Source organism: Electrona antarctica (genome assembly GCF_951216825.1).
Source record: "Electrona antarctica genome assembly, chromosome: 21".
Taxonomy (NCBI): Eukaryota; Metazoa; Chordata; class Actinopteri; order Myctophiformes; family Myctophidae; genus Electrona; species Electrona antarctica.
The window spans coordinates 1,442,055-1,460,430 of record NC_136802.1 but is presented as its reverse complement, the minus strand read 5'-3'; the positions used below and the strand labels follow the sequence as shown (position 1 = coordinate 1,460,430).

At 42.0% G+C, this 18,376-nt stretch overlaps 1 protein-coding gene across 1 annotated transcript in view; it reads right to left on the bottom strand.

Annotated features, from left to right (window-relative positions):
- The window catches only part of LOC306913786 (uncharacterized protein), a gene marked incomplete at its 3' end in the record, with an annotated part of 44,340 nt that extends 27,299 nt beyond the window's left edge, over positions 1-17,041 (bottom strand). The window contains exon 1 of the mRNA XM_079490598.1: positions 16,985-17,041. The remainder of the gene's footprint in view (positions 1-16,984) is intronic.
- Positions 17,042-18,376: the final 1,335 nt, after the last annotated feature.

Below are 18,376 nucleotides of genomic sequence, written 5' to 3'. Positions count from 1 at the left end.
GCTGAGTTGTCGGTACCGGGATTTGAACTCGCAACCTTGTGGACCGAAGGCGGGAGCTCTACTGACTGACCTACACAGAGACAATCAGTGACTATATTGTAAACAGTAAAACCATTCAGTGATTTGGTAACAAGAAGGTGTGTCCTCATTTTGGGCATGTCTTTATCCATTACTACAGTGTGTTTTCACGCACAGTTAAAGCCAGCCTGCCTTCTGCCCGCCCGCCTGCCTGCCTGCCCGCCCGCCCGCCCGTGTGTGACAGACAATCGTTCATAACCATGGATTTGGATTGAAGATCATCTCTTTAGTTTTTGTGGTGTTTAACATAAGGTGGCTATTATCACACCAGTCTTTAAAGTTATTGATCTCACTGATATAGCCCACAGGGTGTTCAACAATATGTCAAATGTAATCTACTTCAATATTTCTATAGTTGAGTCATCACAAATCTTGCAGCACACAATGCATACACTGAGTTGTCTTTACCCGGATTTGAACACACAACCTTGTGGTCCAACGGCGAGAGCTCTACCAACTGAGCTATGCAGACACAGTCAGTTGACTCATTCTAAACAGTAACATCATTCAGTATTCATATAGGTATTAGGTGCAGAAGAAGTTTCACAAAACCGCAATTGTCATTGGTTCATAAAAACATCATTTTTTCACTTAGAAAAATGTGCTACGATTATTTGTCCGTATAGGTCCAAAGTTCACGTGTAGACGTTTTCGTGCATTTTGAGCAAAGATTCTGGGAGGAGTTACATTTGAACTGTTTTTCATATAATTCAAAATGGCGGGTGATCTAAAGGTCAGAGGTCAAAAGTCAGAACACGAAAGTTGTTCGGCATGAGGACACACATATGTGTATCAAAGTGTCATTGCCAACGGTCAAACGGTGTATGCACGTTCAATGTTTGCAAGTTTGCAAGTTTCGCATCAATTGAGTGCTATAGCGCCACCATTTGGCCAATCATGATGGGCTTCGCATAGTCACCGTTTGGCATGGTCCTCTATTGTCGTGTTATTTATGGGTGTGCAAGATTTGTACTCATAATGGGAGAAATTATATATTGGGTCAGATTGATTGGAGATATATGCAGCTCTCTAGAGTGGGAGAGCTTCAGGTCCCCACATTCCATTATACATACAGACCGGTGGATTCGGGGGTTTTACGGCCTCTTCTTGTGTGGGGGAGGATTTATGACACCTTCTCAGAGGAGAGACTCACTAGGCTGGGCACATGTCAATGTGGAATAAGTAACTTTAATCTTTAATTCCTTTTCAATTGTTTAATGTGTTCAAATAACCTATCATATATTGGGTTGGTAAAAAGCCTAAATAATAAATATGTGATAGTCTAACAGCTAAGGTCAGCGGTGCAGGCAGGAAGCTGACTGCATCACAAACTGCCTCTCAGAAGAGAAAGGCAGGAAGTTCTGTGGCTCCTGATTGGCTTACAGTGTTAGCAGGGAGGTGTGACTTCGGTCAGGGCTTGCATTGACTATTCTGTGTAGGACAATATTGGACCAGATTCACCAATACCAACGAACGTGATACATGTAGCAGGCAGAGGCCAGCGGTATGTATAAATGCTATATATATAATTGTGCATTATTCATAATCGATGTAATATGATGTTTAGATTGTAACCAAGTGTTATATGTGTTTCTTGTCTCCCGATTGATTAATGGCAATTAATTAATGAATGAAGATTTAAAACCACATAATGTGTGATACACCTACCACACATAGTGTCACTTAGTGACACATACTGAACTAAGTCTGAAACCCATCAAGGAAGCTAAGTTGTACCAAGATCTGAAAGTCCTGAGAACAGGGCCGATTCTGGTCAGCTTAGAGTGTTCAAATGATAGCTAGAATTCCTACCGACAGAGCAGGATAGAACCAGACCATTAGGACAGACAAGCTCCAGGGTACTGAATTCATCTTGCGTTGGGGGAAGTGTGAACAGAACGTGTGAATGTATGTTGTAAGTGTTTATGATTAATATGAATTAATAAAAACCCTATAAAATGCACGTTTGAGTTCATCAAATATAAGCTATTATTGGAACATTTAGTTCACCCCTGTGCGTATTAGTCTCTATAATCTGCCTACTGCAGGGCTGGTCGGAGCCCCGGCACAACATCGCCAAATAACCGAACATCTATCATGTTGACAAGTTTTGCGAAAACCGACTGCACAGTTCAGTCAGAACAGCTATTTTTGGCGGAAGGAGAAGAAGTACTGATCATATAATTCAAAATGGCGGGTTCAAAAAGGTCAGAGGTCAAAAGTCAGAACACGAAAGTTGTTCAGCATGAGGAGACGCATATGGGTATCGAAGTGTCATTGCCAACGGTCAAACGGTTCATGAGCTATGCACGTTCAAAGTTAGCATTTTCAATTGAGCGCTATAGCGCCACCATTTGGCCAATCGTAGTAATCTCAGCAAGGCAGATGGCTTCTCGGTTGGGTGACAATATTATCACACAGAAAGATGAAATTACCTACCTAGTCCCTAGGTTCTAATCTGAGAGAAAATCATTCCTATGATAAAATGTAATGTAAAAATGTAAAATATAAATTAAAAAAGTCAACCAAAGAACAAGATTGCTGTACAGCTAACGCTCCGGTTCGGTCTCTATCCTTTATACTCTATGCTCCAGACTTCCCAAAACAAACTGGTCAGGCTACTACTTGGCCTCACTCCCAGAACCCACCTCACCCCTGCCCATTTCCATAGACTGCTGCTGGAATGGCTTACAAGATTCACTACACCTTAAGATACCCATGTACCTGTCTAAATACTTCCTTAATGTAAATGAAGTCCACAATCTCAACACCAGAGGGAGTTCAACAAACCACATGCAACCCAGATTCGGCTCAAACAATGGATTAAATACATTTTGCTCCTATGCCACTAAAATGTGGAACGCCCTACCAACAGCAATAAAGAAATGTGAATCTCAAATTACTTCAAAACCTGGGCGTCTGCAGTTCGAAACTGGTCCCCATAGCCCCCCCCCCCCCCCCCCCCCCCCCACATCAGAACATGTAGAGACGTACAGAGATACACTTCTATATAGTAACCAAAAACAGGAAATCATCATAAAAGGAGGTAAAAGGGGAAAACATCTAGGGCTCCATCTTGCGCCACCCTTAACCCTTATCCCTAAACGTATTCGCCATGTTTTACTATTTTGAAAAACATTTTGAAATAGTTCAACTAGCCGATCTACATCTACACGTTGTGAGCTTGTAGATCGGCTATTAGATAGATTTATATGAAAAAATAACAAATTAGTTTAGGGATAAGGGGTGGCACAATATATACCCCATAGTGAGGGGAAAAGGGGGCCAGTTTTGAATTGCAGCCGTCCGTAGGTGGCCTTAAAACAAGTTACAATATTATTACTGCTGCTAGTATTAACTACTGCTTGTTTATAACAAGTTACAATATTATTACTGCTGCTAGTATTAACTACTGCTTGTTTATAACAAGTTACAATATTATTAGTGCTGCTAGTATTAACTACTGCTTGTTTATAACAAGTTACAATATTATTACTGCTGCTAGTATTAACTACTGCTTGTTTATAACAAGTTACAATATTATTACTGCTGCTAGTATTAACTACTGCTTGTTTATAACAAGTTACACTATTATTACTGCTGCTAGTATTAACTACTGCTAGTTTATAACAAGTTACAATAGTATTACTGCTGCTAGTATTAACTACTGCTGGTTTATAACAAGTTACAATATTATTACTGCTGCTAGTATTAACTACTGCTTGTTTATAACAAGTTACAATATTATTACTAGAGTGGTCCTCTGTTACTTATGTTGCACAGCATATTGGCACTTTATTAACTTGCACAGTTGTATTTTGCAGTCATGATTTTATTGTTTAATACTGTTTCCTGTTTAGCTGAGATGGCCACTCAGACAACGAGTTCCATCTGGGGAAATGCTTGGTGATTAACAAACATGAGGGGCAAGTGCAATGTGGGTTATAGATGCAATATGTTTGGGAAGTGCAATAATGTGGAGTTCTATTGTTGAGGTTTGATTGAATGCCTAACAATTGCCTGTGATGTGTTTCAGTAAAGATTGGGCTGGACCATGTCAGGATAGCAGGGGGGGTTAAGATGTGCTGTTGCTTATTGATGTTGTAGTGTGAAGGACTTATTATATAACTTGTATAGTTCATGTAGTTCACAGAAACTTGTAACATTTGTATGGTTTAAAGTTATTTATTTATATGTATTTATTGTATGCTTATTTATGGTTCTCATTTGAAGACACCCCTGTAAATGGCATAGTCCATTATCTCCAGCTGGGTATAAAGGGCTGCCATTTTGCAGGTGAACTGAAGTCTGTGCTGGGAGTAGAGAGCTTATTGTATTCATGCCAGTTGGTAGTGCTCTTTGGTGAATAATGGTGGTATAAAAGTGACCTTTATCAGTAAGTACCGTTACTTACAAGAGTGTACACACTAGCTGTGCTCAAGCAAGGTCACAGAGGGACAGGGAGATTTTCTATATAGTGTCTGAGAAAGGGAAGACACGTCAGAATTCTCCATGACAGAACAAGCCTTCTGTCCTGCTTCCAGGGGCCCCGACCGACGAGCTGATATGGAGCGAATCTGATTCGCAATATAACAGGTCATATATCATGTTATTCATATTCAAATGCTGTTCTTATTCATTTCAGGGGAATGCCCCCGTGTAATCAATACATATACGCCAGTCTAGGGCTAATCGGTAACACTGAGTTCTGCCTTTCATTGTACGGTGGAATGATTTAGAAGATCAAAGCTTTGGGTAGTGGGTAATCTCTGTGTGTGTATTATGCCCCCGGACCTCAGGATAAACAGAGCACCCACACATCGTGTAGCATCAGATGGTGACCCCGTCGCTGAGCATTTCCCGTCCGGAGATTCTCACACAACAGAGATAAACCAACCCAAAAGACCAAACAGCCGTTTTCCTGCAAAAACTTGGGTGTTGCACTACTTGGGGTCCCATAACAAAAGGTATGCATATATTCTATGCTTATTATAGGCGGAGTGCACCACCTTAAAGCTACTTGTAGGAGAACTAAATTAAACTAAATTTAGGCCAAAACCATTCATGAGATAGAAGAGAAAAAATAAACATATACATATTATGTGATTTGAATGGGGAACAGCGCTTGAATAGCATTTAGTGTATCAATAAATGTATATCTGATCGATTAGTGCATTGCACGCTCACTCTGGGGAGTAAGGGATCGATTGGCTTAACTGATCGATTAGTGCAAATGTATATAAGGTCAAACACTCTGGGGACATGACATGCACGCTCACTCATGTGGAGTAAGGGATCGATTGGTTTTATCTGATCGATTAGTGCATTGCACGCTCACTCTGGGGAGTAAGGGATCGATTGGCTTAACTGATCGATTAGTGCAAATGTATATAAGTTTCATGTCTCTGGGGGACATGACATGCACGCTCACTCATGTGGAGTAAGGGATCGATTGGCTTAATGATTGATCATAAATGTGTAATTGATTACTGTAAATTTTAATTCATCCCTTCTGTAAAACTTATTTGTACATACAACAGATACTGATATACAGGAATTTAGAAAAAAATGCCGGATGTACAGGCTCACAGTGTACACTGTGAGCTTGTACATCAGTAGAGCTTGCAGATCACATTTGGGTTATATAAGAAAAATAAGTGAATATAACATTATATTCATATTTAATGTCAGGGGTAGACTACTCATGGTAGGCCCCCCTAGAGGGGGAGAGCCAGGCAGGTTGATGTGCGACAGGAAAGGAGACGGACTGCCACGTGGTGCCCCAGCTCACCGCCATTAAAGTACTCTAGATTTGTAACTAAGTAAAAATACTCTCCCAGTAGGGCACAAGGAGACAGTAAAGTTTCTCACTTCACCCATTCTTTTCTTTTATTTCAGTTATTACCTTACGAACACATTCTCATTTTTTATTTTTTTTGGAGTCAGATAAAGAGGTGAATGTGTTGTTTGAATTCAGGTTAAGATCAATTCTCATAATAACATCTGGTCGGATACACCCCACCCCCACCTCGTGTCTCTCCCCTCTTGTTTCAAAACTTTAGACACTATACATCAATTGAGTGGTACTGCTTAGTTGTATGTATAATATTTTCCGTTTCTCACCTGGCCAGTGGGAAACTGAATAAACAAATAATAAGTGAACAGAGAAGAAGGTTCTGATATCTGAGAGGAGAGACACTCATATCTATGTCGTTCTGTTCATATGCATATTGCAGCGCCACCATTCATTTGGGCAATCACTACAAATATGCCAGAGCTTATGCTAAATGCTAAAATAATAGTGATAATTGGGTGTGATACCATATTGACAGGTCTGAATGCATTGACCTGTTGGGTGATTGTGTTGTATGCATGTATTATGTGTATTATTCATTTTGTAAACTAGTGTAAACTCTTCATTTCCAGTTTCCAGCCATTCAATTTAAAATAATAATAATAATAATAATAAATACAATACACATGTATAAAAAAAACAAAAAAACACTGACATGCCTATGCTCTGATTGTTGCCAACTGTGTTGTGTTTAGATAGCTAAACATTCAGCTCTGTTGATGTGATGTATTGTTGGGCAAAAGTTTAGTTTTAGACAAGCTGCTTAGCGCTTGCTCTAATGTTGTTATTCATTCCCAGATGTGTGCGTGTGAATGCGCGTGGCTTCAGCTCTTCCCTCTAGTCTCCTAGGAATGCAAATGAGAGTGCGCGGGCAGAAACTCCTATAATTTAGCTGGTAGCTGAGTGCAACGCCATCTTGTTTCAAAACTTCAGACACAACCACATTTAATTTATTTTACTTGATAAAGTTTGAGTTAAAGACTGCTTTGTGTTTCAAGCAGCGAACATGGTTACAAAACACTTACCATTTATAATTTTTATATCACCCCAAAACAAGGTAACATCAATGATGCCATTATTGAATTTGGCTATTTAATTCCCAGATTTAATTTTAAATTTTTTAAAGATTACATTTGGCTATTTATCGGCTATCCATTATGGTTTAAATGTCACCTTTTTATTGTGAATGCTTGTCTGCTTGTCTTGTCTTATCTGTGTCCTGGAATGTATATCTGTGGGGGAGTTGGGGAGAGCTATTTCTCCTTTCTGCTTCTCTGTGTTTAGGTCTCTGCCCTGAATGTGTGTGCGTGTAAAAATGAGAGTGCATGTGCGCGGGCATGTGTATGTAAGTAAATGTACTCAGGCTGCCACGTGGTGCCCCAGCTCCCAGCAAGGAGCTAAAATAACGCCATTGAAATATACAACATTTGTAATTAAGGAGTAACAGACAAGGAGATAGTAATTTTTATTTTATTTTTATTTTCATTTTACTACCATGAACAATTTCCCATTTTCTGTGGAGTCAGATAACGAAGTGAACTTTTGTTGTTTAAACTCCATACTAGGTTTAAGAGACACCTTTTATTTAGAGACCTCATCTCAGGAATGTGCCTAGGAGAGGAGAAGCTGCTTAGTGCATGTGTGCGTGTGTGTGCGTGCGTGTCTCTCCCTCAGTGGCGTGCACAGATAGACACTAGGGGGTGCTAGAGCACCCCCTGCCCTTTTGGCAATGTGCCCTTTTGGGAAAAAAAAGAAGAAAAACTTTATTTCTTTTTTTTTTTTGATTTTTCAAAAATAGCAGACCTACAAGCTCGTAGCGCGCCACTCGGTGGCGCGCTATGAGCTTGTAGATCTGCTATTTTTCAATAGCTAAAGCATAACATAATGCTAACACCAAAAGGGGTTCCCGCCCAAAATGGATTAAGGCAACCGGACGGTTCCACGCGCTGCACAAGGTGCCCTTTTTTAACTTGAGCACCTGCCCCTCTAAATGTCTGTGCACGCCACTGCTCTCCCTCCCAGTCTCTGTGTATGTGTGGTGTGGGAATACTGTCTTGTTTAATATCTTCAGAAATGTATCAGGATTCAGGAATAGTTAATTTTACAGTTTTTACTGCATTTAAATTTCTTATCATTGCCTTAAGATTACATCTGGATATTTTTCATAATATTACATGTAGCATTAGGTACACATTTCAGTGTATCCTATTTTGTGTGTTTGTGTCAGTATGCCTGTTGTAAAGAGAACCCTGGGTCAATCTCCTTCTCTCTCTCCCTGTGTAGGTGTGGAACACTTCCCATTTGATTATTTTTAGAGTGACATACGTATTTGCGTATAGCTTCCATTCTCCCCATTTGATTATTGTGTGATTATGGTTTAGAGGAATGCGCGACGACAATTTCACTATTGATTTCTTAATCTGTCAGGCTCAGTTTTCCGCCATTTATCATCATTTAATAAACTTTATAATTGCCATCTTACATGTAGTAAGTAATACCGTATTCAGTCATGTAACCTCACAGCTCGCTCCAATGCGTTTGTGTGCGTGTATGTGCGTGCGAGGTGCGTGTTGGGACTGCGTGTGCGCGTGCACGGGTCTATTGGGAAAATCACTACTCAGGCGCTAATGTTTGGTCTGCAGTAATATTGTGGGAGAATACAGCTCCGCGATGGGAAACATCCTTTGTTTTGTCTTTGCTAGGCGAGCGTGGTCAAATGTTATGCAAGGTTGGCACAAATGGTAACACAGTCAAAACATAGAGGTTTTGCGACATTGAGTATAAATCTACATAGTTACATAAAGTGGCCCAGCTCCGGTGCATTTACGCCTACTTCCGGACCAGGACGTCCCTATTTGGCATAACACTGTCTTACTGTATGACTTTGACCACGCCCGGCCTGCACCGTAGGAGCGGAGAGTAAATGGCGACATTACTAATGCAAACTAGCTAAGTCAGATGAGGAATCTAAAATGCATTTATGATCTGCTGTTTACATTTCATGTAGGAATCTCTCTCATAATATGCATCTGTCTCTGGGCGAATAAGGCATGTGGCCTGGTACACCCAGATGTCTTACAAAACACTCACAATATTTCCACCTAATCTTAATTTTTCCCCCTTTCTTTTATGACAATGTGTCACTGTGAGCTTGTAGATCAGCTATTTGTTCAAGTGTATTTGTTTTCATAGCTCGGCCCACTTGTTTCACTTGCAAAGTTACAAACATAGAAAGGAACAGAGGTCCTTGTATATTATGAAGACAAGTAGAGGGTGCTTAGTTATTTGCACTATAGATATAATACTGAGAACCACTTTTATATAGCAATTCACATAATATTACAATGAGTATATACATTTGTGGAATTAGGACTTGACAAAGGTCAAGGCTCAACATGAGTGGGAATATTTATTTACCCCCTAATTGTTTATGTCCCCAGTAACACGACCGCGGCGTGCGACGCCTACTGCTGTGACCAGCCCATGCACGGGTCAGCCTATACTGCTTCCTATAGTCCCAAATCTTGGGGTAAGTGACAAGGGGCGTGGCAACCTACAGTAGATGATCCCTACCCATAGTAACACACGTTTTGCATGCACTTAGCTCCCAGCCACAGACATCAAATACATTTTATTCGGCTAAATAAAAACACTTCAGTTTTATTGAGGCATATTCCCCTGGAAATTGACATATAGCAGCCCATAGGGACCAGGAAACACAATTATAAAAAAAAAAAAACCCTTTCTCTCACAATTAAAGTCCACCTTGTACTCTTGTGAAAGTTTCCAAAATGGTGACCACCTTTGAACAACAATTCGCTCAATATGAAAAAGAACTCCAATCAACACATGGGAGGAAGTCCACTCATTTGGTCAGTCAGACCAAGGAGTTGTTGATCGAATGGCGAGATAAGGGTGTCTTAACTTTGACTTCACACCCATGGGGCTGTTGCTGTACACCGAATGCTCCAGACACAGGGAGACAACATCATGCACGTATCACATGTGAGCAAATGCATCAGCTTTATGTCGTTGAAGGTGATAATTTGCGAGCTAGGCAAGCTGACCAGAAGAACCCCTCCTCACGGGCCACAGTGAAGATGGCAGAATTTCGCTATAAGTGTATTTCCCTATTCTATCACAATCTCTTGCTGACTGCCCCGGAAGTCAAAATACAGACTCCTGATCTCATAACAAAGACCCAGCTGGCCCTGGACGCTGAGATAAAGGCTTTGTCGACACCCACGAGACCTGTACATCCCCCATATGACTCCCCAACACTTATGGGTCCATTTGAGGCTACGTTGCACGATTCTGAGTTTGCCAGAGTTTCACGTGGGGGGCCACAGAGAGGAAGAAGAGGAGGGCAACGGCCCCGAACAAACACCAGTAGCTGGTTTACACCAATAGAGGCAGTCCAATGTTGGTGTTGCCGTGATTATGGCCACTTTGCTGGAGACTGCCCCGCGAACCCATACCCGGGACTTGGCCAACCGAAAAAGCAACCTCAGAATAGTGGGACCATACAGAGCCACCACAACCCAGTTCAACAACCACAGGCCCCACAACAAAGAGAGTCTGCGCCCAACCTGCAACGTATTTCCGAGACACGATACAACCAGTATGCCGAGCCGCTAATCAATCAATACCACCCACGACATAACTGAGATTGTGGCCATACCATCACATATCCTACGGGATCTTGCCCCCTGCCGTCACTGCCTTGGCAGAACGTATGCATCGATTATATAGACATGCACCACACAGTAGGAGGACTAAGATACCTCTTGGTGGCCATTGATTATTGCACAGGGTGGGCAGAAGCGAGGGCATGTCAAAATCAGAGTATAGTCAACATATACGACTGGCTTATAAGAGATTTGATTCCACGCTGGGGGGTCCCGCGGACTGTTTCATCCGTTCATGGGATTCATTTTGAAAACGAACGGATGAAACAACTGCTCGACCATTTTGCCGTGCGACACCATTTCGCACCCCAGGGTCAATCACAAATGGAGGCCGCTGATCGCGTGGTTAAACAGAAGACAGGTAAAAGCTGTACTGAAGAGAGAATTTGTGCAGAGGCAAAGGTCACAGCAGGGGGGGCCATCCACACCATTAAGGAGAAACTAGGCACAATTTGTGCAAAGCAAAAGGTTAATTGGGTTCAGGCATTACCGATAGCCCTTATTCAGATAAGGGCTCAGCAAAATGTGCGTACGCATTTGTCCCCTTATGAGTTAATGACAGGGAGACGTATGCCTGGCACCAGCGGGGACCAGACATTTGATAACCGCACGGTCTGGCATTTGAACGACCACAAAGAATATCTAAAACTGTTGACTGAAACTCTTAATCAGTTCTCCTCACAGGGGCTTGATGACCAGGCAAAGCGCGAGGGGGTGGCCCCTCTTCAAAAGAACCCACCCAAAGTGGGCGATAGACTGAGAGTTAAAGTTAGGCACGCACATTACCCTGAGCCCAGGTGGACAACACCAGAAGGCCCAGACAGCTCTGATGACTCTGATTACAGAGAGTTCAACGACAGAACACATAGAAAGTAAACACTTTCACTGCCATAAGGCATTATTCTGTGAGTGAATTTTGGTTTTGTTTTGTTTTTTGTTGTTTTTTGTTTTGTTTTTATTATTAAACACACCGTTAAAACTACACATAAATGGGTCAGAGGGGTGTCATAAAATTAATATGATTGTGGCCAATTTGTTACAACTACATATATGTCTACGTACAGCTAAGTACGGCCAAGGAGCGGGACTTGTATTTCCCTACAACATTAACTGGACTTAAAAGTAGACGCCACATAAAATATCTACTTGTTTGCATCTCTGGGGAACATTGATAATTCAATAAGTCCCATAGCTACACTCAGTTGTATGCTATACACTGAGTTCTATAACTAGGAGGGAGAAGCTTAACCTCCAAAATACACGTTATGGTATACGGTGCCATTGTCAGACCCTGTAGATTATTACACATTGCACATACACCCCCCCAAGAAGATCCATGCCCCCCACCAATCAAGAGCACGAAGCAGCAAGGTCGTGGACAGTAGCCGCATGGGAGGGGACCCCCGTTCTGGGGGGGCTTGGGAAGGTCTATTAAATGACACTTAAGCCGTCCAAGGATGGGAGCGGACCCCGGGAGAAGGTCACACCACTAAATAACTGTAGGTTGATCTGATAGAATAACAATAAGGTATAGCCAACAAAGAAGTGGCTGTAGATATTTAGTTATTGCTTAGAGTTAAGTAATAACTATGGGGGGGCTATAGGTTTATTTAAAGGTTAGTTAACCGGGGAATACAATTTTTTTCATCATATGGTGGTGCTCTGGAGCCAACACTACGCGCTCTGTCCCGATCGTCCTGATCAACGACGCCCGTCTCCTCTCACCAGGACGCCGGGAGAAGAGAACATTGGTGCACATACAATAGAGAAAGTGCATGGTACTTTGGTGTGGAAATATTAGTACCTGGACTGACTTTTTCATTTTTTTGATTAATTTCAAACAAAAAAACAACAACAACAACATTCAGTTGAATGTTTTTGTATGGTACAATTGAGAGACTTAAGCAAGCATACGATACCCCAGGGGGGGAATGTTACACACAGTACAGTGTGTGGGTTATGGAACCCAAAATTTCCATATTGTCCTACGAAAGTCAGCCCGAGTTCAAAGGTGAAACATGGCCGAATGGTATGGTGTGGGATTTGCCCCACCCATAGTGCCAGGCTTTCCACAAGAATACAAACAAATAACAAATAGGGTGTGGTTTTCCCTGTCTACTTGGATTCATCATCGCTCGCGGGAACTGACTGGAGTAGCTTAGGCCGAGCAAAAATAAAGATTGGTCTCCGGTTTCCGACCGACTCTATTAAATATGCGCGACCCAAATTATTTTATTGGCATTTGGTGAAAAAAAAAGAAAAAAAAAAAAGAAAGTCAAAATCCGACCGAGTCAAACCAGATAGTCAGTAGCTCTCTGCTTCAAAACACTATCCTGTTTCAGCTTTATTACTTGAAGATTTGTTTTTTTACATTTGTATAAGGCTGTCAAAGTTCCTTTTAACCTCCCTCTCTCTCCGCTCTGATCATTCAGCAGCAGCCAGCAGTGCAGCAAGCAGGCAGGGCTGCCTGCTCTCTGAGTCTACTCATCGCGGAGCTAGTTGTCTTTTACCCAACACTGTCAGTAGCTCATTATTAATTAATTTGCTCCACGTGTAAGATCAGATGATCTTTGAAGTGGGCATTGGTCAAAAACAAAAGCTGACAGTTTTGTTTGACAAAGATAGCAGAAAGCTTGAAGATACACTCATGCTAATGTTGACTGCTAACGCTAACAACATACTGACGTGCGTGCGGGAGAGAGTGAGGGGGGGGGGGGGGGGGGGGGGGGGGGGGTGTGTGTGTGTGCGCGCGCGCGCGCGCCTGTACGGTGTATTACAAACTTAAAAAGTCAGTGGTTCTGAACCAGTGACCCGGGTGGTCCTTGAGGGAGTTCTCTCACCCCCCTCTGCTAATACAGACTCTGTCAGCCCCAGCCTGTGCTCTACATACTGTCTATCAATCATTCCTTTCATTCAGTGGTTCTCAACCAGTGGTCCGGGGACCACCAGTGGTCCTTGAGGGGGTTCCAGGTGGTCCCCAGCTAAATAATGGAGAGTTGGTTTAAATGAACCCCTATACCAGTAGATCTTTAACTCTTGAGTGGGTCCATTTGGTTCCATTTTCCACTCTCAAGAGTTGAATTATTGTTAAACATCAGCATTACTTAGTATTACTAAGTATTCAACCAGTGTGTGGACATTCTATTCAAAGTTTTCAAATGCTGTAGGCATACAGTGTTATGTTTGTCTCCACCAGGCCGAAGGCATGGGGAGAGAGTATGTTTTGCACTCCGTCCGTGTGTGTGTGTGTCCTTCCGTCCGTCTGTTACCAGATTATCTCCGGCACCGTTAACCCGGTCGATGCCAAACTTTGCACACACACTCCCTGGATGCCAACGATGAACCTCTGCCCCACATTTTCCAGAACGGCCTGTTATAGCGCCACCATGAGGCAGCTTTTCACATGTTTTACCTAAAACTGCACCGATCTGCGTGAAACGTTGCATGCACACTCCCTAGAGGCCAAGGACAAACCTTTGACCTGCATTTTCCGCATCTGCCTTTATAGCGCCACCAGGAGGCCGACTTTTGTAAAACACATTTTTTGATATTACTCCTCCAGATTCTGTCCAAAAATCTCACAAATCGTTACCTGTCCGATATTTCATATTCCATCCTAATTGGCTATAATTGGCTTTCACAGTTTGCAAGATTGCCCCGTTTTGAATAAAAGCCTCAAATCATGAACGCAGCATGCAATTTACGTGAAATCTTTCACACATTTTCTTACTAGGCTGAGGAATATATCCCACCCTTTTCACATTGGCCTGTTATAGCGCCACCAACAGGTTGATTTTTGCAAAACACATTTTTGGAACAAAATGCCTCAAATCATCCAATTGCCATCAAAGGCGTATGAAGAAATGCAGGCCCGCGGGAAGTACTTTACACTAGCAGGGGCTGAACGTGTACCTGGGGGTGCGCGCGCTTAGCGCGCGCCGCAAAAATGCGCGTGCACGTGCATCATGCACGCGCATTTTCGCGCATTTTCACGCGCAAACGTGGCCTTTACTTTCCCTCTCCACACGCAAGTTATATATGAACGAACTGACACAGGCAATTAACCAGGATAAGGTGCCAATACTGTGATACAGCATATTTAAATCTCTTTTTCTTTTCTTTCTCTCCTGTTCGAGGGGGGGCTGTGCCTGGGGGGAGGGGGTGCTACAGCCCCCCCAGCACCCCTACTTCCCTCAGCCATGAAGAAATGGCACCCTTTTCACATTGGCCTATTATAGCGCCACCAGGAGGCCATAACCTGACCTGCCCTGGTGGAGACCTGTGCCCCGAGGGGCACTTTTTCTAGTTCTGACACTCTTTTGTAAGTAGCCTACAGTGTACTTTAGAATTAGAATTATTTAAAAGATGGTAACTCAGGCACATATTGAATTTATTAAAAAAGAAGCTACCCATGCTACCCATCCTTCCCACGAAAAATAAAATAAAAAAATAAAATAAAATAAATTCCCTACCTACTCAGCCCAAAAATGACAGCAAATCGGAGACCAATGTTTTTTTTTGCTTGGCCTTAATCCACATGTTATTTACAATGTCATATATGTGTAGTACATTGAAGTGATTCAAATAATCAGCAGGTTATTTAGAATGTCATATATGTGTTTCACATTATTCAAATAATCTTTCTTTTATGATCCAATTTTAGAGCCAATTTTAGAGCGATCTTAGTAATCACACTGATTTAGTATGATTTCATCCCCTTGTGGGAGATTTTGAGTTACATAATTAATTACATAGAGATTCTACTTATGTTAATGTACATGATTGAATTACAGGATTTCTAATCAAGTAATTAGTAGTTGTTATAAGTGTTGATCTCTTGACTTTAATGTTTGGCCATGAGCTGTTCCCCCTGGAGTGCCTGACCACTGGTCCGCTGGCCCTGAGATTGAATGGACACAGACCAGTGGTTGGATAAGATTCCAGAATCTCCCCCCACCCCATGCAAGCTCAGCTTAAGTTTGAAATATATTATGTTACTCATGCGGCGTGTCCTTTTGAATGATGTTACCTTAGCAGGTTAAACTTTTATTAATTGGTGTGGTCATGACCAAGAGAGGCTGGTGGTATAAAAGTGACCTTTATCAGTAAGTACCGTTACTTACAAGAGTGTACACACTAGCTGTGCTCAAGCAAGGTCACAGAGGGACAGGGAGATTTTCTATATAGTGTCTGAGAAAGGGAAGACACGTCAGAATTCTCCATGACAGAACAAGCCTTCTGTCCTGCTTCCAGGGGCCCCGACCGACGAGCTGATATGGAGCGAATCTGATTCGCAATATAACAGGTCATATATCATGTTATTCATATTCAAATGCTGTTCTTATTCATTTCAGGGGAATGCCCCCGTGTAATCAATAAATATACGCCAGTCTAGGGCTAATCGGTAACACTGAGTTCTGCCTTTCATTGTACGGTGGAATGATTTAGAAGATCAAAGCTTTGGGTAGTGGGTAATCGACTGTGTGTGTATTATGCCCCCGGACCTCAGGATAAACAGAGCACCCACACATACCTTTTACGGAGGGTCCCTTTTCAGCTGTCGCCCGCAACATGGCGATTCTGGGATACACACGGACTTGGCCTCGCATATGTCCTTGCTATGCGCTATTTGAGTGATGGTTATGTCTCTAAAGAAGCATATATCTGCAATAGGAGACAACGGAGACAACCGAACCCCCCGCGAACGGTGCAGAAGCCGTTACGTATTTTTAATCTTTGTCAGACCGTTTTGGCAGCTCTGAAAAACATCCTGCATGTATGCGGTCGGCCAATCAGAGGCAGTAACAGCTAGCCAGCCACCGCTCGGGAGGCGGGACATGGGAAGTGAGGAAGGGAGAATTTCAGAGCTGCCAAAACGGTCTGACAAAGATTAAAAATACGTAACGGCTTCTGCACCGTTCGCGGGGGGTTCGGTTGTCTCCTATTGCAGATATATGCTTCTTTAGAGACATAACCATCACTCAAATAGCGCATAGCAAGGACATATGCGAGGCCAAGTCCGTGTGTATCCCAGAATCGCCATGTTGCGGGCGACAGCTGAAAAGGGACCCTCCGTAAAAGGTAAACATCCAAATGTCAAACCTTTTACGAGGGTTCCGAGAGGGGCTACCACACATCGTGTAGCATCAATAAACATACTATTGGTTAACCTTTACCAATGCCTGTTGTACTGTTTCTCCAGCCACTAACACGGTCATTCTTACACTGCTGCTTGTTTAGGATCATTTATAACTAACAAGCAGATATGAGAGAAATACTCGTCGTGTTGTTCCATGTTAAAAGATGAGTCAATAATATAAAAGATAAATGTTAGTAAAAAACAAGGTGAATCAGTTCATCTTACCTGCTGTGTTTCAGGGTTGAGCTGCTTAACGATCACACTGTTTTCAAACCGTTTCAAACCTTTTACTATTATTATTATTATTAAAGTGTTTTCTACGACGACACTGCTAACAGGCTAACAGCTAGCTGTGTGTGAACGCACATATGCCTACTGTGCAAGGTCTGCGCACTAGCCCTGCTGCTACAGAGCCATATAAAGTGAGACAGAGTTACGACAACTCTGTTCACGTCACGGGGCTTCAGTCCAATGGCGACTCTTCTACATAGACTTCTATTGAAGCGGGACATCCGGGAGTTTACGGAATGCATTGGAGTCTATGGGCTCGCGCGAGAACAAGAACCACGTGACCAGGCTGTTTTCTGCCCCCTCAATATCATAACTCTCTGTGGCTCTGCCCTGCTGGAGCCTGGAGCGTGCACGGTGCACCTACCATAAACGGTCACTAGGGGGAGCCATGGTACAGTGTAACAGTGAGGAGCAGCTATGGAACAGCTATAGAGCTGAAAACTCTCCCATAGAGATTTACTAAAATATTGATATCAATTACTCTGAGCCTAGAATCAGTACATCCAGGATCCTGGTGAGTCATGACCATAACACCTCTGACTCTGAGAAAACAAACAAACAACAAGATTGCATATTTAATTATATGATTTACTACATTTAATAAATGCTCTTTGTTTAGCGTCTTTCATTTTCATTTATTCACAGAATCAGAGGTTTTATGGTTATGATTCACCAGGATCCTGGAAGGCTTGATTCTAGGCTTAAATACATTTAAGTATATTTTTTTAAATAAATGTATAAATATTTTTGGGAAAAAAACGAATGGCCGATTTTTTCAGTGGGTCCAGAAAACCACGCCCACTTCTATGTTCTATACTGTGATGTCATCAAAGTCTATCTTCACTAAATAATTTTAAATATAAACTTAAAACCATTTGATGAATCACATCTAACAATTCAATGTCAGTCTCTTCCACACACACTACACATTCTACTAATGTGTATTTTTACTTTTTCATTTATACTGTGTATCCATTGTTGTTGTTGATTTTTATGGTTTATTTTGTTAAATTAGATTAACCTTATAAATCCCCACAGGGTTTTCTAAATCTTACCGTACAATATGTTGTTGTTCCAAATGTGTTGTTTTAAAATGTGCGAATGTGGTGTAAATCTTTGAATATATATCCTTTCACAGCGAACGTTTTTAACTCTAATCTTTGCTCCTGGGGGGTCCCTGGAACTACATATTTTCAGATGGGGGGTCTAAATGGGTTAAGAGCAATGTAAAGTGTGATGCATTCACAATAAAAGGACATTTGAATACATTTAAAACTATTGGTTTAGAATAGAAAAATAAGAATAAAATAAAAAGCAAACTGAATA